This window comes from Arachis hypogaea, chromosome 7 (assembly GCF_003086295.3).
Source record: "Arachis hypogaea cultivar Tifrunner chromosome 7, arahy.Tifrunner.gnm2.J5K5, whole genome shotgun sequence".
NCBI classification, from domain to species: Eukaryota; Viridiplantae; Streptophyta; class Magnoliopsida; order Fabales; family Fabaceae; genus Arachis; species Arachis hypogaea.
The window spans coordinates 58,822,468-58,850,046 of record NC_092042.1 but is presented as its reverse complement, the minus strand read 5'-3'; the positions used below and the strand labels follow the sequence as shown (position 1 = coordinate 58,850,046).

General features: G+C 37.3%; 1 long non-coding RNA gene and 1 other non-coding gene across 4 annotated transcripts; one reads left to right on the top strand and one right to left on the bottom strand.

Annotated features, from left to right (window-relative positions):
• Window positions 1-3,502: 3,502 nt before the first annotated feature.
• On the top strand, window positions 3,503-3,610 carry LOC112704797 (small nucleolar RNA R71). Its single transcript, XR_003155404.1, has one exon. It is a non-coding gene; the product is annotated as a small nucleolar RNA R71 (small nucleolar RNA).
• Window positions 3,611-21,576: 17,966 nt separating this feature from the next.
• Window positions 21,577-26,891, bottom strand: LOC112703180 (uncharacterized). Of its 3 annotated transcripts, XR_011864044.1 has the most exons (8): window positions 26,726-26,891; window positions 26,556-26,611; window positions 26,202-26,307; window positions 24,990-25,292; window positions 24,858-24,902; window positions 23,070-23,204; window positions 22,334-22,421; window positions 21,577-22,228 (listed from the first exon to the last, which is right to left on the bottom strand). It is a non-coding gene; the product is annotated as an uncharacterized lncRNA (long non-coding RNA). The 3 variants fall into 3 exon arrangements; XR_003154504.3 differs by having other exon boundaries at window positions 21,577-22,421; XR_011864045.1 differs by having other exon boundaries at window positions 21,577-22,421; window positions 23,125-23,204.
• Window positions 26,892-27,579: the final 688 nt, after the last annotated feature.

Genomic DNA, 27,579 nt, shown 5'->3' with positions numbered 1-27,579 from the left:
TCATGGAGGAGGATGGAATGTTCTTGGTGCTCCACCCTTAGTTGTCCCAATAGTTTTGTAGAGGAAAGTGCATCCCTTGAGGCATCTCAGGGATTTGATGATGAGAGGGGTCTCTTGTTTGCTCCATCCTCTTCTTAGTGGTGGGCTTGTCCTCATCAATGGGGATGTCTCCCTCTATGTCAACTCCAACTGAATAACAGAGGTGACAAATGAGATGAGGGAAGGCTAACCTTGCCAAGGTAGAGGACTTGTCCGCCACCTTATAAAGTTCTTGGGATATAACCTCATGAACTTCTATTTCTTCTCCAATCATGATGCTATGAATCATGATAGCCCAGTCTATAGTAACTTCGGACCGGTTGCTAGTGGGAATGATTGAGCGTTGGATAAACTCCAACCATCCCCTAGCCACAGGCTTGAGGTCGTGCCTTCTCAGTTGAACCGGCATTCCTCTTGAATCACTCTTCCATTGGGCGCCCTCTTCACAAATGACTGTGAGGACTTGGTCCAACCTTTGATCAAAGTTGACCCTTCTAGTGTATGGGTGTTCATCTCCTTGCATCATGGTTCTGAAAAATCATATTTCCCCCGAACCATTGTAAGCCAATTCTTTGGGTCCGGGTTCACACTTTGATCATGGTTCTTGGTGATCCATGCATTGGCATAGAACTCTTAAACCATTAAGATTCTGACTTATTGAATGGGGTTGGTAAGAACTTCCCAACCTCTCCTTCGGATCTCATGTCGGATCTCCAGATATTCACTCTTTTTGAGTTTAAAAGGGACCTCGAGGATCACCTTCTTCAAGGCCACAACTTCATAGAAGTGGTCTTGATGCACCCTTGAGATGAATCTCTCCATCTCCCATGACTCGGAGGTGGAAGCTTTTGCCTTCCCTTTCCTCTTTCTAGAGGTTTCTCCGGCCTTGGATGCCATAAATGGTTATGGAAAAATAAAGCAATGCTTTTACCACACCAAACTTAAAAGGTTTTCTCGTCCTCGAGCAAAAGAGAAAAGAAGAGAGTAGAAGAAGAAGAAAAGAAGGAGATGGAAATGGCTTTGTGGTTCGGCCAAAGGGGGAGAAGTAGTGTTTAGGTTGTGTGAAAATGAAGGAGTGAAGATGGGTTTTTATAGGGGTGGGGGGAGGGTTAGGTTTTGGTTATGGGAGGGTGGGTTTGGGAGGGAAAGTGTTTTGAATTTGAATGGTGAGGTAGGTGGGGTTTTATGAAGGATGGATGTGAGTGGTGAAGAGAAAGATGGGATTTGATAGGTGAAGGGTTTTTTGGGGAAGAGGTGTTGAGGTGATTGGTGAATGGGTGAAGAAGAGAGAGAGTGGTGGGGTAGGTGGGGATCCTGTGGGGTCCACAGATCCTGAGGTGTCAAGGAAAAGTCATCCCTGCACCAAGTGGCGAGCAAAATTGCTCTTTGTGCCAATTCTGGCGTTAAACGCCGGGCAGGTGCCCATTTCTGGCATTTAACGCCAACTTCTTGCCCTTTCTTGGCATTTAACGCCAGTCTGGTGCTCCTTTCTGGCATTTAACGCCCAGAATGGTGCCAGACTGGGCGTTAAACGCCCATCTGCTAGCCTTACTGGCGTTTAAACGCCAGCAGGATCTTCCTCCAAGGTGTGCTATTTTTCTTTCTATTTTTCTTTCTATTTTTGCCTTTTCAATTGATTTTGTAACTTCTCATGATCATCAACCTACAGAAAACATAAAATAACAAAGAAAAATAGATAAAATATAACATTGGGTTGCCTCCCAACAAGCGCTTCTTTAATGTCAGTAGCTTGACAGAGGGCTCTCATGGAGCCTCACAGATGCTCAGAGCAATGTTGGAACCTCCCAACACCAAACTTTGAGTTTGAATGTGGGGGTTCAACACCAAACTTAGAAGTTGGTTGTGGCCTCCCAACACCAAACTTAGAGTTTGGCTGTGGGGGCTCTGTTTGGCTCTGTTTTGAGAGAAGCTCTTCATGCTTCCTCTCCATGGTGACAGAGGGATATCCTTGAGCCTTAAACACCAAGGATTCTTCATTCACTTGAATGATCAATTCTCCTCTATCAACATCAATCACAGCCTTTGCTGTGGCTAGGAAGGGTTTGCCACGGATGATGGATTCATCCATGCACTTCCCAGTCTCTAGGACTATGAAATCAGCAGGGATGTAACGGTCTTCAACTTTTACCAGAACATCCTCTACAAGTCCATAAGCTTGTTTTCTTGAGTTGTCTGCCATCTCTAGTGAGATTTTTGCAGCTTGCACCTCAAAGATCCCTAGCTTCTCCATTACAGAGAGAGGCATGAGGTTTACACTTGACCCTAGGTCACACAGAGCCTTCTTAAAGGTCATGGTGCCTATGGCACAAGGTATTGAAAACTTCCCAGGATCTTGTCTCTTTTGAGGTAGTTTCTGCCTAGACAAGTCATCCAGTTCTTTGGTGAGCAAAGGGGGTTCATCCTCCCAAGTTTCATTTCCAAATAACTTGTCATTTAGCTTCATGATTGCTCCAAGGTATTTAGCAACTTGCTCTTCAGTGACATACTCATCCTCTTCAGAGGAAGAATACTTATCAGAGCTCATGAATGGCAGAAGTAAATCCAATGGAATCTCTATGGTCTCATTTTGAGACTCAGATTCCCAAAGTTCCTCATTGGGGAACTCATTGGAGGCCAGTGGACGTCCATTGGGGTCTTCCTCAGTGGCGTTCACTGCCTTTTCCTCCTCTCCTAATTCGGCCATGTTGATGGCTTTGCACTCTCCTTTTAGATTTTCTTCTGTATTGCTTGGAAGAGTACTAGGAGGGAGTTCAGTAATTTTCTTGCTCAGCTGACCCACTTGTGCCTCCAAGTTTCTAATGGAGGACCTTGTTTCAGTCATGAAACTTTGAGTGGTTTCGATTAGATCAGAGACCATGGTTGCTAAGTCAGAGGTGTTCTGCTTAGAACTCTCTGTCTATTGCTGAGAAGATGATGGAAAAGGCTTGCCATTGCTAAACCTGTTTCTTCCACCATTATTATTGTTGAAACCTTGTTGAGGTCTCTGTTGATCCTTCCATGAGAGATTTGGATGATTTCTCCATGAAGGATTATAGGTGTTTCCATAGGGTTCTCCCATGTAATTCACCTCTTCCATTGAAGGATTCTCAGGATCATAAGCTTCTTCTTCAGATGAAGCCTCCTTAGTACTACCTGGTGCATTTTGCATTCCAGACAGACTTTGAGAAATCATATTGACTTGCTGAGTCAATATTTTGTTCTGGGCCAATATGGCATTCAGAGTGTCAATCTCAAGAACTCCTTTCTTCTGATTTGTCCCATTGTTCACAGGATTCCTTTCAGAAGTGTACATGAATTGGTTATTTGCAACCATTTCAATTAGTTCTTGAGCTTCTGTAGACGTCTTCTTCAGATGAAGAGATCCTCCAGTAGAGCTATCAAAAAACATCTTGGATAGTTCAGAGAGACCATCATAGAAAATACCTATGATGCTCCATTCAAAAAGCATATCAGAGGGACACTTTCTGATTAATTGTTTGTATCTTTCCCAAGCTTCATAGAGGGATTCTCCTTCCTTCTGTCTGAAGGTTTGGACTTCCACTCTAAGCTTACTCAATTTTTGAGGTGGAAAGAACTTTGCCAAGAAGGCATTGACTAGCTTTTCCCAAGAGTTCAGGCTTTCTTTAGGTTGTGAGTCCAACCATATCCTAGCTCTGTCTCTTACAGCAAAGGGGAATAGCATAAGTCTGTAGACCTCAGGGTCAACCCCATTAGTCTTGACAGTGTCACAGATTTGCAAGAATTCAGCTAAAAACTGATGAGGATCTTCCAATGGAAGTCCATGGAACTTGCAATTTTGTTGCATTAGAGAAACTAATTGAGGCTTAAGCTCAAAGTTGTTTGCTCCAATGGCAGGGATAGAGATGCTTCTCCCATAGAAGTCGGGAATGGGTGTAGTAAAGTCACCCAGCACCTTCCTTGCATTGTTGGCATTGTTGTTGTTTTCGGCTGCCATGGGTTCTTCTTCTTTGAAGATTTCTGTTAGGTCCTCTACAGAGAGTTGTGCCTTAGCTTCTCTTAGCTTTCGCTTCAAGGTCCTTTCAGGTTCAGGATCAGCCTCAACAAGAATGCTTTTGTCTTTGCTTCTGCTCATATGAAGGAGAAGAAAACAAGGAAATATGGAATCCTCTATGTCACAGTATAGAGATTCCTTGAGGTGTCAGAGGAAAAGAAAAATGGAAGGAAGAGGTAGAAAATTCGAACTTATCAAGAAAAGATGGAGTTCGAATTATGCATTAAGGATGAGTGTTAGTCCATAATTAGAAGGATGTGAGAAGAGGGGAAGAAATTTTCGAAAACATTAAAAAGATTTTAAAAACATTTTGAAAAACTTTAATTGATTTTCGAAAACCAAGAATAGAAAAGAAATCAAGTGATTTTTGAAAAAGATTTTGAAATTAGAAAATAAAAAAGATATGATTGAAAACTATTTTGAAAAAGATGTGATTAAAAAGATATGATTGGTTTTAAGAAAAATGTGATTGAGAAGATATGATTTGAAAAACATTTTAAAAAGATTTGATTTTGAAAATTAATAACTTGGCTAACAAGAAAAGATATGATCTAAACATTAAACCTTTCTCAACAGAAAAGGCAACATTCTTGAAATGTTGAATCAAATCATTAATTGATAGCAATTATCTTTGAAAATGGAAAGAATTTAATTTTGAAAAAGATTTGATTGAAAAGATTTGATTTGAAAAAGATTTGATTTTGAAAACTTAAAAAAAATTTGATTTGAAAACAAAATCTTCCCTCTTGTTCCATCCTGGCGTTAAACGCCCAGAATGGTGCACATTCTGGCGTTTAACGCCCAAACCACTACCCTTTTGGGCGTTAAACGCCAAGCCAGGCACCCTGGCTGGCGTTTAAACGCCAGTCTGCCTTCTTCACTGGGCATTTTGAACGCCTAGCCTTTTTCTGTGTGATTCCTCTGCTGTATGTTCTGAATCTTCAATTCTCTGTATTATTGACTTGAAAAGACACAAATTAAAAATTTTTTGGATTTTTAATAATGAGGAACAATCAAAATGCAACTAAGATCAAATAACAATGCATGCAAGACACCAAACTTAGCAGTTTGTATACTACTGACACTAACAAAATGAGAATGCATATGAGAAACACAAAACACTCAAGTCAAGAGAATTTAAAGATCAGAGCAATGAAATCATCAAGAACATCTTGAAGATCACTTAAGACACATGAATGAATGCAAGAAGAACAGAAATATGCAATTGACACCAAACTAAATATGAAACACTAGACTCAAACAAGAAATATTTTTGGATTTTTTTCGAAAATTAAGTGGAAAAAGAAAATAAAGGTATCAAAATTCTTAATGAGAATTCCAGGAATCATGCAATGTTAGTCTAAAGCTTCAGTCTAAAGGAATTAGACATGGCTAGCCAAGCTTCAGCAGGACATTGCATTCAAGAGCTAAATTGATGAAGATCAATCAGCTTTGGTGATGATAAGAACATCACCTTGAAACACTAGAATTCATTCTTAAGAACTCTGAAGAAAAATGCCTAATCTAAGCAACAAGATGAACCATCAGTTGTCCAAACTCAACAATCCCCGGCAATGGCGCCAAAAACTTGGTGCACGAAATTGTGATCATCAATGGCGCCATCAACATGGTACGCACAATTGTAATCTCAACTATTCATCACAACTTCGCACAACTAACCAGCAAGTGTACTGGGTCGTCCAAGTAATAAACCTTACACAAGTAAGGGTCGATCCCACAGAGATTGTTGGTATGAAGCAAGCTATGGTCATCTTGTAAATCTTAGTCAGGCAAACTCAAATGGTTATGGATGATGAATAAAACATAGAGATAAAGATAGAGATACTTATGTAATTCATTGGTGGGAATTTCAGATAAGCGTATGGAGATGCTGTGTTCCTTCCGTCTCTCTGCTTTCCTACTGTCTTCATCCAATCCTTCTTACTCCTTTCCATGGAAAGCTGTATGTAGGGTTTCACCGTTGTCAGTGGCTACCTCCCATCCTCTCAGTGAAAATGTTCAACGCACCCTGTCACGGCACGGCTATTCAGCTGTCGGTTTTGATCATGTCGGAATAGAATCCAGTGATTCTTTTGCGTCTGTCACTAACGCCCCACAATCGCGAGTTTGAAGCTCGTCACAGTCATTCAATCATTGAATCCTACTCAGAATACCACAGACAAGGTTTAGACCTTCCGGATTCTCTTGAATGCCGCCATCAATTCTAGCTTATACCACGAAGATTCCGATTAAAGAATCCAAGAGATATCCACCCAATCTAAGGTAGAACGGAGGTGGTTGTCAGGCACACGTTCTTAGGTGAGAATGATGATGAGTGTCACGGATCATCACATTCATCAAGTTGAAGAACAAGTGATATCTTGGAACAAGAACAAGCTGAATTGAATAGAAGAACAATAGTAATTGCATTAATACTCGAGGTACAGCAGAGCTCCACACCTTAATCTATGGTGTGTAGAAACTCCACCGTTGAAAATACATAAGAACAAGGTCTAGGCATGGCCGAATGGCCAGCCTCCCGATGATCAAAGGATCTAAAATAATCCAAAGATTCAAAGATCCAAAGATTCAAATATCCAAAGGATGAAAATACAATAGTAAAAGGTCCTATATATAGAGAACTAGTAGCCTAGGGTTTACAGAGATGAGTAAATGACATAAAAATCCACTTCCGGGCCCACTTGGTGTGTGCTTGGGCTGAGCATTGAAGCATTTTCGTGTAGAGACTCTTCTTGGAGTTAAACGCCAGCTTTTATGCCAGTTTGGGCGTTTAACTCCCATCCTTGTGCCAGTTCCGGCGTTTAACGCTGGAAATTCTGATGGTGACTTTGAACACCGGTTTGGGCCATAAAATCTTGGGCAAAGTATGGACTATCATATATTGCTGGAAAGCCCAGGATGTCTACTTTCCAACGCCATTGAGAGCGCGCCAATTGGGCTTCTGTAGCTCCAGAAAATCCACTTCGAGTGCAAGGAGGTCAGAATCCAACACCATCTGCAGTCCTTTTTAGTCTCTGAATCAGATTTTTGCTCAGGTCCCTCAATTTCAGCCAGAAAATACCTGAAATCATAGAAAAACACACAAACTCATAGTAAAGTCCAGAAAAGTGAATTTTAACTAAAAACTAATAAAAATATACTAAAAACTAACTAGATCATACTAAAAACATAATAAAAACAATGCCAAAAAGCGTACAAATTATCCGCTCATCATTGGGCAAATCACGGCGGTTTTAAACCGACTCTAAACATTGCCACGCTATTTCTGGGTTTTGTGGCGGTTGTGCCAGCGGTTCTTGAGAACTGCTGCAAAATCAGATAACCACCCCCTAATAGGCAAGCTTAACGAACCGCTGGAATCCTATTCCGCTGGTCAAATTTGCCATTTGACGCGTGCACGTGCCATACGCGTGCGCGTGGTTGGGTTGAAAAAGTATGTTTACGCGTATGCATCATTGATGCGTACGTGTCGATGCAAAATTCCTAACTCCCATTTCTGAAATTTTATCACGGACGTTGGAGGCAGCGTTTGAGGCAACGTTAGACCTCCAACGTTCGCACATCCACGCGTGCGCGTCACTGACGCGTGCACGTGGATCCTAAATTTTCAAATTCGAAACTGAATGTTGCACATCAAGCCTTGGGATGTTACTTTGTCCTCTCGTTAACGTTGTAAATTTCATGTCCACTATAGACAATTATATATGGTTGGAAAGATCTGAATGTCAGCTTAACAACCCAATGGGAATCACTTCAATTGGACATCTGCAACTCAAGTTATGCTCCTTTGAAGGGGACAGGGTCACTGGAGTCGAAGTGCAACGTTGGATGCAACGTTGGACCTCCAATGTTTGCGCCAACATTGGGAACATTGCCAGATTCGGAAGCTCAAACGTGTTGTTCACCCTCATACTATTATATATTGTTGGAAAGTCCTAAATGTCTACTTTCCAATGTCATTGGAAGCACATCATTTGGAGCTCTACAGCTCGAGTTATACTCCGTCGAAGGTGCAGAGGTCAGCTGGCCTTACTACAGGTTGGTAACATGTTTGTTTATGCACTTTTCTGAGCAGTTTTCTCCCTCAATATTTGTGTCCACCATGTAGTGCCATATATGCTTGGAAAGCTCTCGATTCCTACTTTCCAATGTTTTTAAAATCACCTCATTTAGAGCTCTGTAGCTCAAGTTATTCTTGTTGGAAGTATACTCCTTCTGGCTGTGGGGAGCAACGTTCCCAGCAACGTTGGAGCACCAACTTTGGCTCCAACATTGCTTCCCTTTGCCTTTTTTCATGGCCTTCTTTTTGTCTCTTTGCCTTCCCTTTTCTTAGCTTCCTTTCCACCTATCATCAACTAAACAAATACATCAAAGCTTTGCTATAGTCACAAAAATTTGCCTCATTCTTAGCACACAAGTAATTATGGCATAAATCTCATGAAAATGCACAAAATTTACAATGTTTGATTGAATCAAGACAAGCATGAATTTTTCATCCAAATACTTACTTATTGCCTAATAATGCATGAAAACCAAGTAAAAACTAATGAAAAAGGCTTGTGAAAATAGCCTAAGATGACTTGTCATCAGCTTGTCGAACATGAATATTACTTTTTCTTGGATGGATACTCAGGCTACAATCAGATTGTAGTAGACCCCAAAGACCAAGAGAAGACTTCCTTTACTTGTCATTATGGTGTCTTTGCATATAGGAGAATGCCCTTTGGATTGTGCAATGCACCTGCCACATTCCAAAAATGCATGCTCTCCATATTCTCTGACATGATTGAAAGGTTTATTGAAATGTTTATGGATGACTTTTCTGTATTTGATGATTCAATTTCTAAGTGCTTGCACCACCTTGCCTTGGTGCTAAGAAGATGTCAAGAAACCAACCTAGTTTTAAACTGGGAAAAGTGCCATTTCGTGGTCACTGAAGGGGTGGTTCTTGGTCACAAGATCTCCAAAAGAGGCATAGAGGTGGACAAGGCTAAGGTGGAAGTAATTGACAAGTTACCTCCATCTTGCAATGTCAAAGCAATTATAACTTTCTTGGGGCATGCTAGATTTTATAAAAGGTTTATTAGAAATTTTTCAAGGTTGCCAAACCTCTAAGTAACTTGCTTGTCTCTAATGTACCTTTTATCTTTGATAGAGAATGCATGCAAGCCTTTGATGAGCTTAAAAATAGACTTTCCTCTGCACCTATTATAGCACCACCTAGCTGGAATTTGCCCTTTAAATTGATGTGTGATGCATCAGATTTTACTGTGGGTGCTATTTTAGGACAAAGGAGAGATAAGCTAGTGCATGTCATATACTATGCTAGCAAAGTTCTTAATGAAAATAAAAAAAACTACACCACTATAGAGAGGAACTCCTTGCTATAGTCTTTGCATTTAATAAGTTTAGATCATATCTCATTGGTTCTAAAGTCATTATGTTTACTGACCATGCAGTTCTTAAGTACTTGTTGACCAAGCAAGAATCCAAACCTAGATTGATAAGGTGGATCTTGCTACTCCAGGAGTTTAACATTGAGATTAAGGATAGAAGTGGAGCAGAGAACAAGGTGGCCGACCACCTATCAAGAATCCCACTAGAAGAAGATGAAGCACACAACCTTGCAGTGAATGAGAGCTTTCCTGATGAGCAGTTGATGATGATCTAAGAAATCCCCCTGGTTTGCAGATATAGCCAATTTCAAGGCCATTGGAGAGCTACCCACCAACATCAATAAACACATGAGGAGAAAGCTAATCAATGATGCTAATCAATTAAGAAGGTGTATTTCTCATGAGGAAAGACAAGAGGTCCTTTGGCATTTCCATGGATCTAGTTATAAAGGACATTTCAGTGGAGAAAGGACTGCCGCCAACGTACTGCAATGTGGCTTCTTTTGGCCTATAATATTCAAAGATGCTAAAGAGTTGGTGACAAGGTGCAATGAATGTCAAAGAGCTGGAAACCTACCCAAGAAAAATGAGATGCCACAGAGGTTCATCATGGAGTTGGAGTTGTTTGATGTATGGGAGATTGATTTCATGGGACCATTCCCACCTTCATACTCAAACAATTACATATTGGTGGCTGTGGATTATGTGTCAAAATGGGTAGAAGCTATAGCTACTCCAATAAATGATAATAAAGTAGTGATCAACTTCTTGAGAAAGAACATATTCAGCTGGTTTGGGGTTCCCAGAGCCCTTATAAGTGATGGGAGAACTCATTTTTGCAACAAGCAACTTGAGACACTCCTCCTAAAATATGGTGTCAAGCACAAGGTAGCAACCCCATATCATCCACAAACCAATGGTCAAGCTAAGATTTCAAATAGAGAGCTCAAGAGAATCCTTGAGAAGACTGTTGGGAACTCAAGAAAGGATTGGTCCAAGAAGCTAGATGATGCACTATGGGCTTATAGAACAGCTTTCAAGACACCTATTGGCATGTCTCCATACCAATTGGTGTTTGGAAAGACTTTTCATCTACCAGTGGAGCTTGAACATAGAGCATTTTGGGCTCTAAAGATTTTAAACTTTGACAATCAAGTTGCTGGAAAAAGAAGACTACTACAACTCAATGAGCTAGAAGAATTCAGAACTCAAGCCTATAAAAATGCCAAAATCAACAAGGAGAAAACAAAGAAATAGCATGATCAAAAGCTAATAAGAAGAGAGTTTGTAGAAGGTCAAAAAGTGATGTTGTATATAACACAAGACTCAAGTTTTTCCCAGGGAAGCTCAAGTCAAGATAGTTTGGACCCTTCACAATCCTAAAGGCTTCTCCCTATGGTCATGTAGAGCTTATAGAGGGCAAAACACAGAGGACTTTCACTGTCAATGGCCACAGGCTTAAGCACTACTTGGGGGACTCATTGGATGAGCAGAGAGTGAGCTACAACCTTAGGTAAGGAGGAAGAATCGTCAAGCTAGTGACGTTAAAGAAGCACTAGTTGGGAGGCATCCCAACATTTATATCCTTTCAATTTCATGATTTCTAGAAGTAGTTATGTTTGTTCACTTAGATAGTTTAATTTTCAGCTTTAGTTGTTAGTTAGTCATTAGTTCTTTGATTTATTTTTAGTTTGCTGGAAGTACAACACTGAGTGAGGTTGATTAATTGGGTTGAAGAGCTAGCTAAAAAGCTCAGTTTGGTGTGGCCACTAACCCACTTAATTTAGGCTTACAACAAAACTTAATTGAATTAACCCTGGAAGTAAGCCCAAAAATTAAGTTTGGTGTGGCCACCACCATAGGAAATTCACACAGAAAGCCCAATTTGGTTTAAGTTTGAATGCAATTAGTAATTTGGTGAGTGCATGAATGGCCTCTTTATTGTGTACGTAGGGATTGGAAGTGGAAGAGTGTGAAAGAATTAAATTTATTCCACTCATTATGTACACATTAAAGTCCAATGATAAAACCAATTTACTATATGCAAAGAAATTAAGTTTGGTGTCCCAAAAGACACCCATTAATTGCTCTTCAATTTAGAAAATGTGAAGCATTTTTACTGATGGAATTTTTTGGATTGTAATTTCTGGAAGGAGGTGGAACTCACATGAATGATAGCTCATCAAGTCAAGAAGTCAAAGTGTACTTACAGTTTGGAACTTAAACTTCCGAAGAAAGCTGAAGGGATAAGGGTTGGCGCCTCTTCCCACGCTAGGCGCCACTCCCAAGTGGGAAAACATTCAATTCTTTCACCATTTCCCACCTTCCAGACCCTTTTTCCCACCCCTATAAATCCCACTCCCCCTTCCATCCCTTTTCCACACTACAACCAAACCCCTTTATCATTCTTGCTTCCTCTCTTTCTTGATCTCCTCATTATCATTATCTTGATTGGGACAATCAAGTCCTAAGTTTGGCGTTGGAACAAACCTTTGCTTTGCTCTCTTTGCTTATTTCTTTAACCCCTCATCACCCTTTCAAAAACCCTCTCTCCTTACTTCAATGGCACCACCAAGAGCCTCTTCATCAAAGAAAAGAAAGACCAAGGAAGCTGGCTCCGGTTCATCAAGCTTCAACGAGTACAAGTTCCTCTCATCATTTAACCAAAACCAATTCTATGGTTGGATGAGAGAGCGGCAAATCATTCTAGAGGTAGGCTTCCAACTTGGAAGGAATGAACACATAGAGATAAATAGAGAAATTAACAACAGAGGATGGGCACTCTTTTGTAACCCACCAAAGAAGGTGGTGGAGAGTTTAGTTAGAGAATTTTATGCCAATGTCATGCCACAGCCTGGGCAACCCTATGGCTACCTAAGCTATGTGAGGGGGAAGGCTATTGACTATAGTCCCTCCAACATAGATAGAATGCTGATGGTGAAGCACACAAACTCCACCTGGAGATATGAAGAGAGGGTGAAGCAACAAGACCCGGGATTTGAAGAGATTCTCAATGAAATCTGTGTTCTTAATGTGTAATGGATTAATGATAAAGATGGAAGGCCCAACCAATTGAGGAGGAGACATTTGAGGCCCCCCCAAGTTAGAGGGTGGCTGGATTTTGTGAGAAGATCCCTCAACCCCACCTCCAACACTTCTGAAGTCACTTTGGAGAGAGCTGTGCTCATATACAGCATAATGAGAGGGAAGAATGTCAATGTTAGAGAGATGACAGCCAACAATATCAATAGGGTGCTAAAAAGCCCCAAGAATAGCACCAGACTTGCATTTCCTAGCATTATCCAAAGGCTATGTGATAGAGCTGGGGTGGAAAGAATAATTGATGAAGTTTTGGTAGAACAAGAAAAGCCTATAACTGCCAAGAAGATGGCTAAAGTGGTAGCTGTCAACCCACTACAAAGAGCAAGGGAGCACAGGGCTCATGTTCAAGAACCACAAGAGCCACCACAACATGAGGAAACCTTTGATCAACCACAATACTTACCACTTCCATATCCACAAGTCCCTGAAGGTTTCAATTGGGAGCAATTGCAAGAAGACATCTACCAAATGCAAGGAAACATACACCATTTGAGAGAATATGTGAACCAGCTGAGGGAACAACAAAAGCAATGGGACCAAGTGTATGAGAGCATGCAGAAACTCCAAGGAAGCATGGAGTACATGAAGGAGCAACATGGCCAATTCAACTGGGAGAAGATGCAAGGCAGCCTCAACAAAATCATAAAGCAGAACAAATGGCAGCAGAGGAACCTTGCTAAGTTTAGGCATCTTTATGATGCTAGAACCACGTCAAAGAGGCAGTATGATATCAACACATAAGTAAAGTTGAATCATCTGTGTAATGCTGTGGCCGCCTTGAATCCCGGATATCCAACATTCATGCAAGGAATGGAAGAGCTAAGTGCTAGGCAAGAAGAGATATTGGCCAAGCACAAAGAGGATGAGAGGACCTACATGAGAAGCTTGGGTTTTTAGAAGCCCAAGGACACCAAGGCACAAAAAGGATCCTCCAAGAAGGATGGTGATGACTCTCCCTCCAAGAAGAAAGACAAAGGAAAAGGGCTATGCCTTGAAGCTACCTAAGAAACCAAAGGTTGTTGAGTCCCATGGTTGCAAAAGAATTTCAATTCTGAATTTCTGTTTAGTAGTTTTAGTATTATCATAGTTGTTGCTTAGTTTCTTTATGTTTTTGAAGTATCTTTATGAGTCCCTTATGTTTGAGAAAGAAAATATTGTTAAAGTTCCAGCACAATCAATAAAAGTAGTTTGTTTTCATGAAAATCAATGGTGAGTTGTGCAAAAATAAGAGTAAAAAGACTAAGACCAAGTGAGATAATTCAAGACTAAGAGATGAGGAACCAAGTATAGAACCTTGAATGAATTTGGAAGAAAATAAGTCATAATGAACAATTGGTCTTAGAGGATATAACAAGTAGAAGCTAAGGATAACCCTTGAATATCCATAGAACCAAGAAGTAGTAAGCAAAAGACCCAAGGCTCTGAGCATCAACTACTAAGATAAAATAAAGAAACAAATAGCTCAAAGAGCCAAGATCCTTGTAGTTGCTTGTGGTGAAGATGTGTCAAGAAGAGAGGTCTGGGCAAGTAAATTCTTAGGGGTTTTTCAACACCTAGCACCATAAAACCAACTGGTTTGGGAGTGCTAATTGAAATTCCTCACAAGATTTTTCTCTTTGCGTGAAAAATGCTCTATGGTAAGCCTCCTATTTTGCTTCTCATCCACCAGCGATTCTCATCCACTTCGACAACTTGTCCAATCTGCAAGTTAGCTCCAAAATCACTCATACACTGTCTATTTTTCTGTGGAGACACTAAACTAGGGTGGAAGAAGAGTCCTTTGCCTACCTCATTCCAGACCATAGATATTTCTTGTTCTTCAACTGGTGGAGGAATTCAGTATTACAAACTGGACTTCAAGGAACAAGCTCTCAAAGAGCTTGACTAATTTTCATTATAGCTTGGAATATTTGGAAGGAGAGGTGTCGGCAAGTCTTCGAGCATGTCCATGAGCCTCCGGAAGAAGTGCTAGCAACATCATTTAAGTTGAACCATGAATTATCTATTTTGCCTTATGCATAGTGTCCTAAGATTTCTTCCCTATCTACTTTTCTATGTTATTTTCTTCTTACAATTTGCACCTGGTCGTGAATATTTGGGAATACCCTTTTTCTATTTTTCTTATCTTGACATTTGGACATTGTATTTATTTCTCTAGTGAATAAAATACCATTATTATCTTAAAAAAAAGCATAAAAACTAAAAAATAGAGATTGTGATGATTTGCATCATCTACCTCTTTCTCTTATCTAAAAGAGCCATAAAAAGAGCATAATATCATTAAATCAATGCAATTTCATGAAGTAAATGGTGAATATTATGGTACATTTCTTTGAAATGAGTTTGTGTTGAATTTTAGGTGAAAAAAGCAACAAAGGAATGAGGAATCAACAAAGAGAAGCTGGGCGTGTGAAGCTGGGCATGCCACTTGGAACAAACGTCAACAATTAGTATGGGCTTGGCATGCCAGCAATGGGGCATGGCACGCTAGTTGAAAATCTCAGAAGGCAAAGTAGGAGAATTATAAGGGGGCGTGCCACTTGACATCGAAGGCGTGGCACGCCAGCATCATTGTCCAGAGAAGAAGTCCATGGAGGTCACTATGGGCATGGCATGCCAAGGCTAGGCGTGGCACGCCAGAGAGAGGAAGTACAAAATACGTGGCATGCCAAGGCCAGGCGTGGCACGCCAGTTATAAATTCCAGCAAAGGGACTTGAAAGCCTTAACATGGGCGTGGCACGTCAGCAATGGGCGTGGTACACCAGCATCAATTTCCAGAGAGCAAGTTTGAAGACCACAAAGGGGGGCATGGCACGCTAGGTTGGGGGTGGCATGCCAAACCCCCTCATACACTATGGACGTGCCACTTGAACTCAAAGGCATGGAACACCAATTCACAATTCCAGAAAAGGGGACTTGAAAGCTCAACAATGGGCGTGCCACAAGGTGTCGAAGGCGTCGCACGCCAACTTTACTTATGACTTGGGCATGCCACTTGAATGTTAGGCGTGGCACGCCAATACTTGCAGAGTTTAACACCAACACTGGGCGTGCCACTTGATATCGAAGGCGTGGCATGCCAGCTCTACCACCAAAGAAGAAGAAGACATGGGCGTGCCACTTGAATGCTAGGCGTGGCACACCAGTCACTGGACAATGGAGAATCATTCATGCACTACCAAGGGTGTGGCACGCCAATACTATTTTCCAAAAAAGAATGAGCAAGGCATCTTAAGGGCGTGGCACGCCAGGGTTGTTTTCCAGAAAAGAAGATTGGAGCATTATCAAGGGCGTGGCACACCACCTACTGGGCATGGCATGCCAGTATTATTTTTTAGAGAGGATGGATGGAGTGCACATATGGGCTTGCCACGCTAGTTTAAGTTTCTAATAAAGAAGGATGAAGAGGAGAGCCTGGGCGTGCCACTTGAGCTCGAGGGCGTGGAATGCCAGGCTAACTATGCATAGGAGAGACCCTGGGCGTGACACTTGGACTCGAAGGCGTGGCACGCTAGGGTAGTTAATGAACAAGGTGTGCCACTTGAAGAGCCAGGCGTGGCGCGCCTAGCCAAGCTGAATTGCTAGGCGTGGCACACCACTTAAGCGCCAGCCACATGCCAAGCATATGGGTCACACTTTATGAGTTTTTTCTTTTCTTTCTAGCTGTAATTTTTTTCCTCTTTTGTATTTTCATAATTCTAGTGATAGGAGTAGTATAAATAACCCCTAGAAGTACTGAGAAGGGGGTTGGATTGGCAAGTTAGTTTTACTTTTACACTTCACTTCATCTCTTCCATCTCTTGTACTTTTCTCTAAGCTATGAGTAGTTGAACTCCCTCTCATTGTGAGAGAGAGCTCTGTTGTACTTGATGGATTAATAATAGTGAATTTCTTCTTCTCTTCATCTTCATTTTTATTTTCTAAAAGGAATTTCATTTTTCATACTAGTGTTCAATCATCTTGGGAAAGAGGTTAAATGCAAAATGGGTTTCATGGGAACCTTGGAAAAGGAAACATGAAACCATGCTTGAAATTCCTTCTCACACTTGAGTAGATCTGTGTTTTGGGATTGGATATGGTTACATATAATCCACCCACTATTTGGATCTATGAGGATGTGTGGTATAATCAAGGACCAAGCATATCTCTCTTCATGAGCAATTAGACCAACGAATTAGCTAATTATCAAGATTTGAGAGATTCAATCACCAAGGGATTGGGGTTCAATCAATTATGATTGCCAAGAGGTCAATGAGTTGCATGATTGAAGATGAGATGAGCTGAATTTAATCCAAAGAGAACAACATCTCCTAATCCCAATGAATTTTCCCTATTCTTATCTTTCCTATTCTTTATAGCTTTTCTTTAATTCCTGATATTTGCCATTCCCATTTATATTTCAATCATTTATGTTTCACCACTTTACATTCTTGCTATTTACTTTCCAGCACTTTATTGCTTTCTTTTACGTTTGAGTCATTTACATTTTTGCTGTTTAAATTTCTGCACTCAATATTCTATACATTGATTAGCTTAACTAATTTACTCATTAATTAAAGTTGCTCAATCAATCAATCTCTGTGGATTCGATCCCACTCCACTGTGTTATTTACTTGACGATAATTTGGTGCGCTTGCTAAAAAACGGATTCATTTTATATGGAGAGTGAATTCCGGTTATCAGACATCTAAAAAAAATAATGTTAAATTTTGTCATTATGCATGAGAATAATGATTTATTGTACCACATAACAAAAAAGGTCAAATTTACATCTGCTTTTTATTACTTATTTTATTTATCTATAGTTTTTAAATTAAATTTTAGTGTTATTGAATCATGCTTTTTTTAGACACACAAAATTAATTATCCAGTCATTTTTATTTTTTATAGAATACATCCATTACATCATAACTTTAATAACTAAAGTAAATTTTAAAAAATTGAATAATTTTATATTTATTTTGTTTCCATTCAAAAATGAATCATATATTCTCCTACACTCAAGAGTCAAGAAGTTTCTTCTATGTTATTCTAATGTTAAGAAAACTTTGTATGATAGTCTTATTCATTTCAACAATCTAAAATAAATAAAAAATAAATAAAATAAATAAATAAAATTCTATAAAAAATTAATGATTAAAAAAATATGATAAAAAATAATAAATTTAAATTTACATGACTATTTAATTTGAAACAGATGTAAAAATTTAAATTTAAAGAACTCTTTTTCTCACATAATTTTAATTTGCAAACATTTTTTTATCTTTTTTAATTTTATATTCAATATATAAAATCATATTTAGTTTCATTATTCTTTTAAAATTTTTAATTTTTTTCATTATTTTTTTACCATTCTCCGTACACATATCAATTATTGTTTTACCACGACTATTATATTGACTTGTTCTCCATTCCTTTCTTCTTTTTTTATTCTCCTTCCACCTTCTCTTCTTCAATCGTAATTAATTACCATCATGTATTAGTTTATAATTATTATACTCAATAGTAAACACTACTTTAAAAATAAATAAATAATAACTGAATCATCTACACTCCTATAAACGTAATAACGGAGTAAATTTAACTTCTTTTATTATGAATATATTTTTTATTATCTAATACATACAAAGTTACATCTTTTTATTTATGATAAAAGTTGAAAATTAATGTTAATGATATTAGTACTTTTTAGTTTAATATAATTAAAATAAAACACAAAAATAAACGTAAAAGCTAAAAAAAATAAAGGCCTCTTGAAAAGAATAATGTTAAATTTTATGTCATTATGTATGAGAACAGTATGATTTATTACATTATATTTTTGTTTACCACATAACAAAAAAGTTAAAATTTATATCTGTTATTACTTATTTATGGTTTTTAAATTAAAAACTTTGGTGTTATTGAGTCATATTTTTGTTTGACACGAAAAATATGTATCGAGTCGTTTTTTTATAGGAGTACATCCATCATGGATTAACGAAAATGTACAAAAATTCTAGTTGCCTCTGTTATTCTGTGAGTTTCTTTCTTTTTGTGTATGGCATTGCCACTCCCTTTAATGTAAATTCTAAAAAATTAAATAAGTTCATATTTATTTTGGTTATATTCAAAAGTAATGTAAGTATTGATACAATAAAAAATGAAAAAGTACTTACAGAAGACTATGACGTGAGAGGATTAATTAGAAGAAAGATAGGGAGAAAGTACTATCTGTATTCAGTACAATAAGAAAAAAATAATGAGTAGAAGTTATGAGTAAAATAAGAAGATAATCGCAATAGAAATAAAGAAAAATTAATGGATAATTATATATTTGACTGATTTTTAAGATGATAGTTATTTTAATCACTATTTATCAATTCTACTAGGTAGTTAAGAGATTGTTAACAACGTGAACAATAGGTTGTACTTTTGGCCCATAGAATGGCAAAAAAATAGTTCATCACAAATTATCCTTCCAACAATCATACTTTCAACTTTTACATTTTAACCATCCACCTTATAACTCTTTTACCGCCGCATACCCCCTCCTCAAACTCTCATTGCACCATCAGTCCCTTTCTTACCCGCCAGCCTTAATGTCGTCGAGCTTCTTCTCCGTCATGAACGTCAGTTTAGAATGAAAATAACTATCCACATACCGAGTAAAATGAACATCCAATAAATTTCATTGTTTCTACTTAAACTCAATTCAAATTAAATAAACATAATCTTTATAATAAAGATAACCATGCACATAACTAGTAAACTGAATATCTAGCAAATTTTATTGTATCTACTTAAATTCAATCCAAATGTTTATTTTTTCTGCAAATAGGATGTTTATTTTTCTTACAAATTGGATGTTTGTTTGTGAATCACATCTGGAAAAGGGGAAGAAGAAGAAAAAAAAGAAGAGAAAAACAAGGAGAAGGAAGAAAACCACGGAGGCAGAGGGAAGACAACGACAAAAGAGCAAGAGCACCACCCAAGGATCACAAGATACGTTCGTTTTGAATCCCCATCAATCATTCCTTCCAAATATACATTACAACACTCTCATGTATTATTAATCTCTTAAATAATTCTTTTTTTTATTTGTGTCTGAATCGACATAGTGAGTGCTCTTAATTTGGGTCAAAGAGTGTGGCATCTTCTGGCTTCCAGCTCCTCAAACGAACCTTTGGAAACCGCTCCTCCACCGCTAGATTCTTCTTCTCCGTTCCTTCTACAACAAATTGATGGCTCCATCGATGGTTCACTCTCTAGCGACTTTTATCGAAAATTACGGCGCCTCGGAACAACAAATTGGCATGACGCAGTAGCAACTCCACGAGAAGATGGCGCGACACTGCAGCAACGCCATCAGAAAAGAGTTGGCACAAAAATAGCGATAGTAGTAGATGGACGGGTGGGTGGGAGGCGCGTTGGGCAGAGCGCCAAAGGGCTAGTCACGTCGGGCTGAGCGGCAAAGGTGGAGGCGTGTTGGACTGAGCGGCGAAAGGGAGGACCATCAGGATGAACGATAGTGTAAGTAAAGGAGGGGGAGGAAAATGAGGGTTGAGATGAAATAAAAACGTGATATGACAGTATATTAAAAGAAAATTGCGTTGCTTAACCCTAATAATTTAAATTAAAAAAATTGATTATTCTAATAAATTGAGAATCTGATTTTAATAATTAATTGAATCTTTCTTTTTTTAAATTGTTGTTCACATTGTTCAACACTTACATTGTTTCTCTATACTTTTTTAATCTTTGTTTAAGAGTATTCGAATATCTGACATTTGCTTTTTTTTTTTACAATGATAGATATCTAATTATGTACTTTTAAATTATAAAAATTTAGTTGAATAATAATAATAATAATAATAATAATAATAATAATAATAATAATAATAATAATAATAATAAATTCAACTACATAGAAATGAGTTAGTGCTACATAATTAAAGAATTTGATAAATGATGTTTGGAACAGATTAAAGAAGAAGGAATATTCATTTTTTTTATGTTCTCGTTTGATCTTTCTCCTTTCTAATCCATTGTATCAAATTTTCAAGTGAATAAATGAAAGACAGAATTTTGTATGACAATTCTTTTTTTACAAAAATATTTTATATGCACTAAAAATTAATTATATCTGTATATATACATATTAATTTATAAATTTTTTTAATTAAATAATGTTATAAATTTATCATAATAAAATAATCAAAATATAATAGATCTATAACGAAACTTGTTTATAATAATAAAATGCAAAATACATATTATAAGCTGAATCTATTAAGTGGAAAAAGTGCCGAATAATCAAATATATGAAAAAAAATAGTTTACTTATTTTTTAATTTATTCTATTATTTTTTATTTTTGTGAAATTGCTCAGTAATCTTCATCGAAGAGGAAAAAGAAGACTAAAACCAGGAACCTTGAGCCATTCAATTACATGAACAGAGAACTCAATTGTTACGAGAGGCAACGGCACAGGCCAATTTAAAAACGAAGAGCTCCCACGTAACACAGAAGAAGCATCTAGAAAGTCAAATTAACAACTGCGATGCAAACCATAACATGACCTACACGCTGCGTTTCGATTGAGATCCATAGCATCGTTCACGGACCTCTGAGGAAGAACGCCAAGAAGAAGGTCCAAAGCGAAAGTAACAAGAGAACCTGAAGAAGCAGCTCCATGAACGAGCAGAGCTTCATCTTCTTATTCTTCCGACGTTCCTTCACCAATTCCATCTTCAGATCATGCATCTCCTTCTTCAACTTCTCCTGAAAACAGAAGCGCTGGAATCAGATAAACAGAAAATTGAAGAGAGAGAAAAGAAAAAGGAAGAAAGAAGCAGGGGGGAAAAATGTATACGTGTTCTTCTTCTCCGTTGTTAACGGCGCGAAGTGAGTTCAGGCGGTGGAGGAACAAAGCTGCTTTGGTACAGCGACTCAGTGACGCCGTTCGGAATTTCAGAGCCTTGTTATCTTGTTCGTTGTCCATTTCTTACTCTCTTTTTCCCTTTCTCCGTTGCAAATTTGTAATTCCGATTTGTGAAGACTGAACACTGAAGCGTCCTCTTCCCTTTTCCCGCGCAAGGCGTTTCTTTTAGTTTCTTTCCTTTCTGGCTTCGCTTCGTTTCATTTCTTTATTTTCTTTTATTTTCCTTTTTTCTTTTTGGGTTTGGGTTATGAGTTTGACATGATGATGATATACACTTGTGTTTTTTAAATGGATTTGGATTGTATTTTGAGGTGATCAGCTGGGCAAGAATTAAACAGCTCATCAAAATGGGAGAGAAAACATAGGAGATGATAGGCCCAATCCTTTTGACACAAAGAATGGGCTTCTGAGGAGGGATCTGTCTCAAGTCTCTACGAGCAACATGTTTGCGCATAAGCAATTTAGTCGAGTGTTCAGCTCACTCGTCCTTTTAAACAAGTGTCAGGAGTTCGAAAAAAAAAAAAACATGTGGAATGTGTGCCTATCAATTTTAAGAAATCTTGAGGTTGAGGAAAGAGAGTGACTCAGATGGGGATAACTTCACATTATTAGTAGAGTAATGATTGGGATGAACTCGACCAAGATTAAATAGGTAAGGTGTCTAGTAGTCCAATTCTTCAAACAATAAAACCAGAAGCAAACAAGGTGGGTTGCTGCACAAGTGGTTTCGCCCAACTTGATCTTGTCAATGTAATAAATTTTTTCAAGGTGTTTCAAAGGAAAGGAAATAATAAAAAAGTGAATAGCAAAAATCTCACAATAATCATCTACAGTTGAATCATTTGCAATATTCTGTTATCTCTGTTAACAAATCTTCATTGAAGGCAGCTGATGGATCCTTATTACCTGAAAATTCGGCAATCAAAAAGTATAGTTCACAATTTGTTTTCTTTTCAAAGGCACGTAAGCAAAGGAATTACACTTTCATGTGTTTCTAATCCAGAAAATCCATGCACTAATGGGAAATTAGCCATCATTTTCTGGATCATGGATCCTCCTTCAAGGCAAAAAGGGGAAAGCTAAAACAAGACCAACTCAAAATATCAGTAAAGGAAGCACAATCTCACTGCTTATTTGTTACGAAACCGTGGTTCACACCAAAGAGGACCTAATCCTCTAAATTTAGCAGAAAGCAGTTGACGTCGCTGAAAAGTTCTCAAAAGTCAACCCGTATGCTTCCAACTAAAAATGCACCAAGTACTAGCATAACTTGAACACGCATTTAGAATTAGGCTCTAAATCATTCTTGTTTGATGAAAGACAATTTATTAAGACAATATCATTAGAAAAAGTGTGGACATTGGAGGAAAAGGGTCCATGTTAATGCAAAATGAAAACTCCAACAATTAGGTAATCAAAAAACACCAAAGCAGCAATGCTAGATACCAAGCTAAATGTTTTAAGTGTTAACCAATTCTTGACATTGCCTTGTAGATTATAACCTTGAGTAAAATGTAAAAAATTCAATATAAGCACCATTCACAAACAACTAACCTGTACTTGGCATATTCAGCCTCAAAAAATCCCACTAGGACAGGGCACTTCATACCTTGACTAACAAAAATAAGCTGCTTCCATTTGAATCTCTCGGGGTCCATCAGGTACTGCAAAGCTTGGGAATGCAGGAATCTGCCATGGAAATTTTGAAAGAATATAGCTAAACCAAGATATTTAAGGACAATTAAGTATCAATGAACCTAAGCACACCATATTTTCCTTGTAGAAATTTAGGAGGCTATTTATTAAAATGACTTAGGAGGATGTATCATTTTCCATATATTTATGGGGCTGATCTTAATATTCGAAAATCCTAGTCAAATCAAAATTGTTCAGGGTTCTTAAGAATAGAAATCAGTTAATGTAGATAACTTCTATCAAAAATCTCAAGAATATTTTACTGTTGTTCATAATATATTCCCAAGTGATGGATGTATTTTTGGGATAATGAGTTCATCATAGTTAGGTGATATGGAGTGTTATTTGAATGTTCAATCTTGGAAACTGGAGATTTTAAATACCAGAGTCATAGAAGAAGTCACAACTCAAACAGATTCAACCCTTCCACTCAGCAACAAAAAAGATCAGCTGAACTTCACAAATTAAGTAAACCATTAATGAAACTGTGACAAACCACAGATAGTTGATTACATAACTAAACAAGTAGGACCATATAACATTTGCACAAGTCATCTTCCAAATTACATATTAGGAATACGCCTTTTCACATATAAGTTATTTACTGAATTCTGCACAAGGGCATGTGTGAAAACAGTTATATGTTTTTCTTTGTTTAATATGTTAAAAACCTCTTTTTTTTTTAAAGTAAAAAAACTTTTAAAAAAAGATGGCAATGACGACTTCTGATTCCTCTTATCGTAACGAACCAACTAATCTGCCAAACTCAACAGCCTACGACAATATGTAAATGACGTCACAAATGCAGTTTGTTAAGTTGATTACAAAATTTTCCTGCATATAGAAGCAGCTTTCATGTACAGGGTATAGCCGTTGAGCATACAAGGCTAAACAATGGCCAACAGAGAGAATCAAAATAATAAACATTATATCCACAAGAAGTTACATAACGGCCGCCGGAAAAAGCAGCTTGAATTAAAAAATTACTTTACAGTTACAGAATTATGTACAGACACCAACTAATTTCCACAGTACCTAAAAAATACCAAACTACAATGTGCAAGAAAGAAATCTCTAGAGGATTCAGTGAGAAATGCTCAAAATCAATTATATGGAAATTAAAGACTTGTTACATCCATGCAAGGAAAAATCTGGCAGTCATTTTAATGGAAACAATTAAAAAAATGGATGTCAACTGCATTACACATGTCAGCTTATTCCCTCTCACTAGTTTCTTGCCATCTCTAATCCTCTTCCACTCCTTAGAGAAGCCATATATGCAGACAATACACTCTAATAACATAAACTAAAAAAGTTTCGTGTATGTCTCACTAGACAACCCTGAATTAAATTATGTCCTGTGAAATCAAAATGAGATTGAAAAGGAACCAAATAACATTAAAGAAATTTCTGCAATACATACTTTATAAATACATGAACAAATTTTGAATAATAGTTTCATCTCCGCATTTCGTAAAGGTATGCTCACATCAAACAATAATATACAATAAGTCAATAATATTAATGAACATTGCAAACATAAATTTAAATAAGAAAGTGAATACATGAGACGCCAGACAGTATTATTCAGAGAAGGTATAACAGAATAACAAATCACAACTGCGGATTCGAAAGAGAACTCCATACCTGCAATGGAAAAAGATTTTCTCCAGGAAGCATTTCATTGAAGACCTGATTCATTTGAAAAAAAAAATGAAGAGTCAAAGGGATAGAAACATAGGATTTAAAATAAAGAGCTACTTTAGACTGATAACATACCAAACCATCAATGTCAATCACATCATCTTTAGAACACCTATCTTTTGGAAACTCTCCTTCTCCCATTGTTTTCGGACGGTGGCCCTCAACTCCTTGGCCAGATCATTTTTCCCACCATCATCCATGGATGCATTGCCTTTGGCCATATGCATTTCCTAGTTTATTGTGTTAGGCTATATTCTTAAAAGTATTAGCACCAGCAGAAAAGGACATAAAAGGAGATTTTCATAGCTTCAATTCAACATTGACCTCTTTCTCCACTGAAGAGCTTGTGCACCTGCAGATTCATCTTCCTCTATATTTCTGTAAAGGTATCACCAATTCACCGTTACTCAAATTAAAAAGCTATAAAATTCTGGAGCTGCAAGTAAACAATTCTAAATGATTCAAACAAAAGCCTAATTGTAAATACATCTTTCACAAAGAAGAAAAAAAATTTATGTTAAAAACAAATGTATTTTCAAAGTACTACCATATAATACAAAAATGCATAGACAAACACGTTCAAAAAATAGAGAATATATTCCATATTAGATAATTCTTATCCTCAAATAATTAGAAGAGCAATTAAAAGTAAGAAGCCGAGCAATGAGGATAATTAATTCTGAAAACAACGTGTCATTTCATTAAGTTGTCTGCTGTAGTATAAGGAGGAGGATTGTTTATGCTGTTTTAAAAATTGAAGAAAATGATGAAAGTAACAATCACTTAGTGCCTTGTAAAATATCAATATCAAATGTACAAGATTCAAGCTACATGCTAATGTTCAATACCAGACAAACTATACTAGAAACGAGAACAAACAGAAACATGTCAACTCCTTCAAATCTTATGAATGCTTCTATGAAAATAAGAAATTTCTTAAAAGGTTTGATTTGTTGAGCTAATTGGCCAGTATCTTGGAACACCAAAAAGGGAAGACCATATTTTAAAATTGTTGATACAATCTTGAATCTTCTTTCCTTTTTCTTTAAGTTTGAAAGGAAGAATATTAGAAAAGAGAAAGTACGGAGAAAAAGAACAGAGTACAAGACTATTTTGTGACATTTAAATGTCAATTCAAACAAAATGGATATCACAAAATATCAGGCATCAGAATAATGAGAATAAAAATAAAGCGATTTATTGGATCACAAAAGAAACAAAGTATTTAGATGGCTACACTTGACCCAAAATAACATAACTGGCCAATAATATCTCGTGCTATCTAACCTCAATGTTCCACTATAATTCGGAGTGAAGACTGCAGGGCACATCTACAGTTTTGAATCCAAGGGTGAGACATTAGTGTTTTAGCATGAGGTCCTTGTCTAGCATCCTGTCATGTTGAACAGAATATCAGGATAGGAACATGGAGCAAAAAGGATGAAAAGAACACACAAAGAGCATCATATGCAGCCAGAATACTAGCATCTATATATCTTTTTTTTCTTTTTAGTTCCCTACGGTATCCTCTAATCCGGTAGGTAAAAGACTAATTCACCGTGGATTCGATCTCTATTTAAGGGTTTGTTGTTGGCCAATAAATTAAGATTTGCTTTACCAATAAATTAAGATTTGCTTTACCTTCTTAAAGCATTGATGCAGAAAATCAGTAATGTTAGATGACAAGTATGCTCATCCTGAGAGAAAAATCAAGGGATTAACAAAAAGTTTGATGACTTTATTTATCCAAATGCAATAAAAAAGGTTCTACAAACCATGGAGAATGAATAATTAATTAGACATAAACAAACCTGCAAAATACAGAAAAAGAGCCGACATAGGCTGCAAATCATAATATGCAAGTACACAGATAAAAAGTTCAATAATTGTACAGCCAACACTCTAAACGTCAGAAGCAGCACAAATCACGAACATTTTTATAACTTGAAAAATTAAAATGGGCATTATCCATGAGCATCCTTGATCAAGGCTAATATATTATATTAGATATATAACCATTAATAGCTTCTTCCTAACTGCTTAAACTTTTGGAATAAATGATTTCATGAGATGGTATTAGAGCTTTTGTGACTAAAAGATCTAGAATTTAATCTTTCTTATCTCGTGCTTTTAAATAAAGAAAGAATTTCAATATAAAATAAATTTATGCATAATTAACACTTCCAGTCCAAAAGAGGCTTGTCAATGAGTTATAGTTCAAATGACATAGTCTCTCCATATTTACTTAAAAAGTCGCGGGTTCAAGTCTCCCTATTTTTGGTAAAAAAAAAAGTCCAAAGAGGCTTGTATTTCAGAAGCCACGTTAGATATATAACCATTTATGTGTCTCTAGTTAAGAGTAAATAACCATTTCTAACCATAAAAGATTCAGGCGCTAACAAATTTAACCACAAAAAATCAAAATTGATGTTCTATCCATGAAAGATAAGTTTACACAGACAAAACTACCCAAATACTAAAAAATATTCAAAATTTCCAAATTAACCTTTATAATTTAACATAACCTAACTGTTCCGAGGGTTACCTGAAACTGTAGGTCGATCTCGGATGAGATATTCTGTATTGGTCGGAGCGGTTGTGTCCGACTTGATGACGTTGGCTGGAGCCGCTGTGCCCGATTTGTTGGACTTGGTGGTAGTGCTGA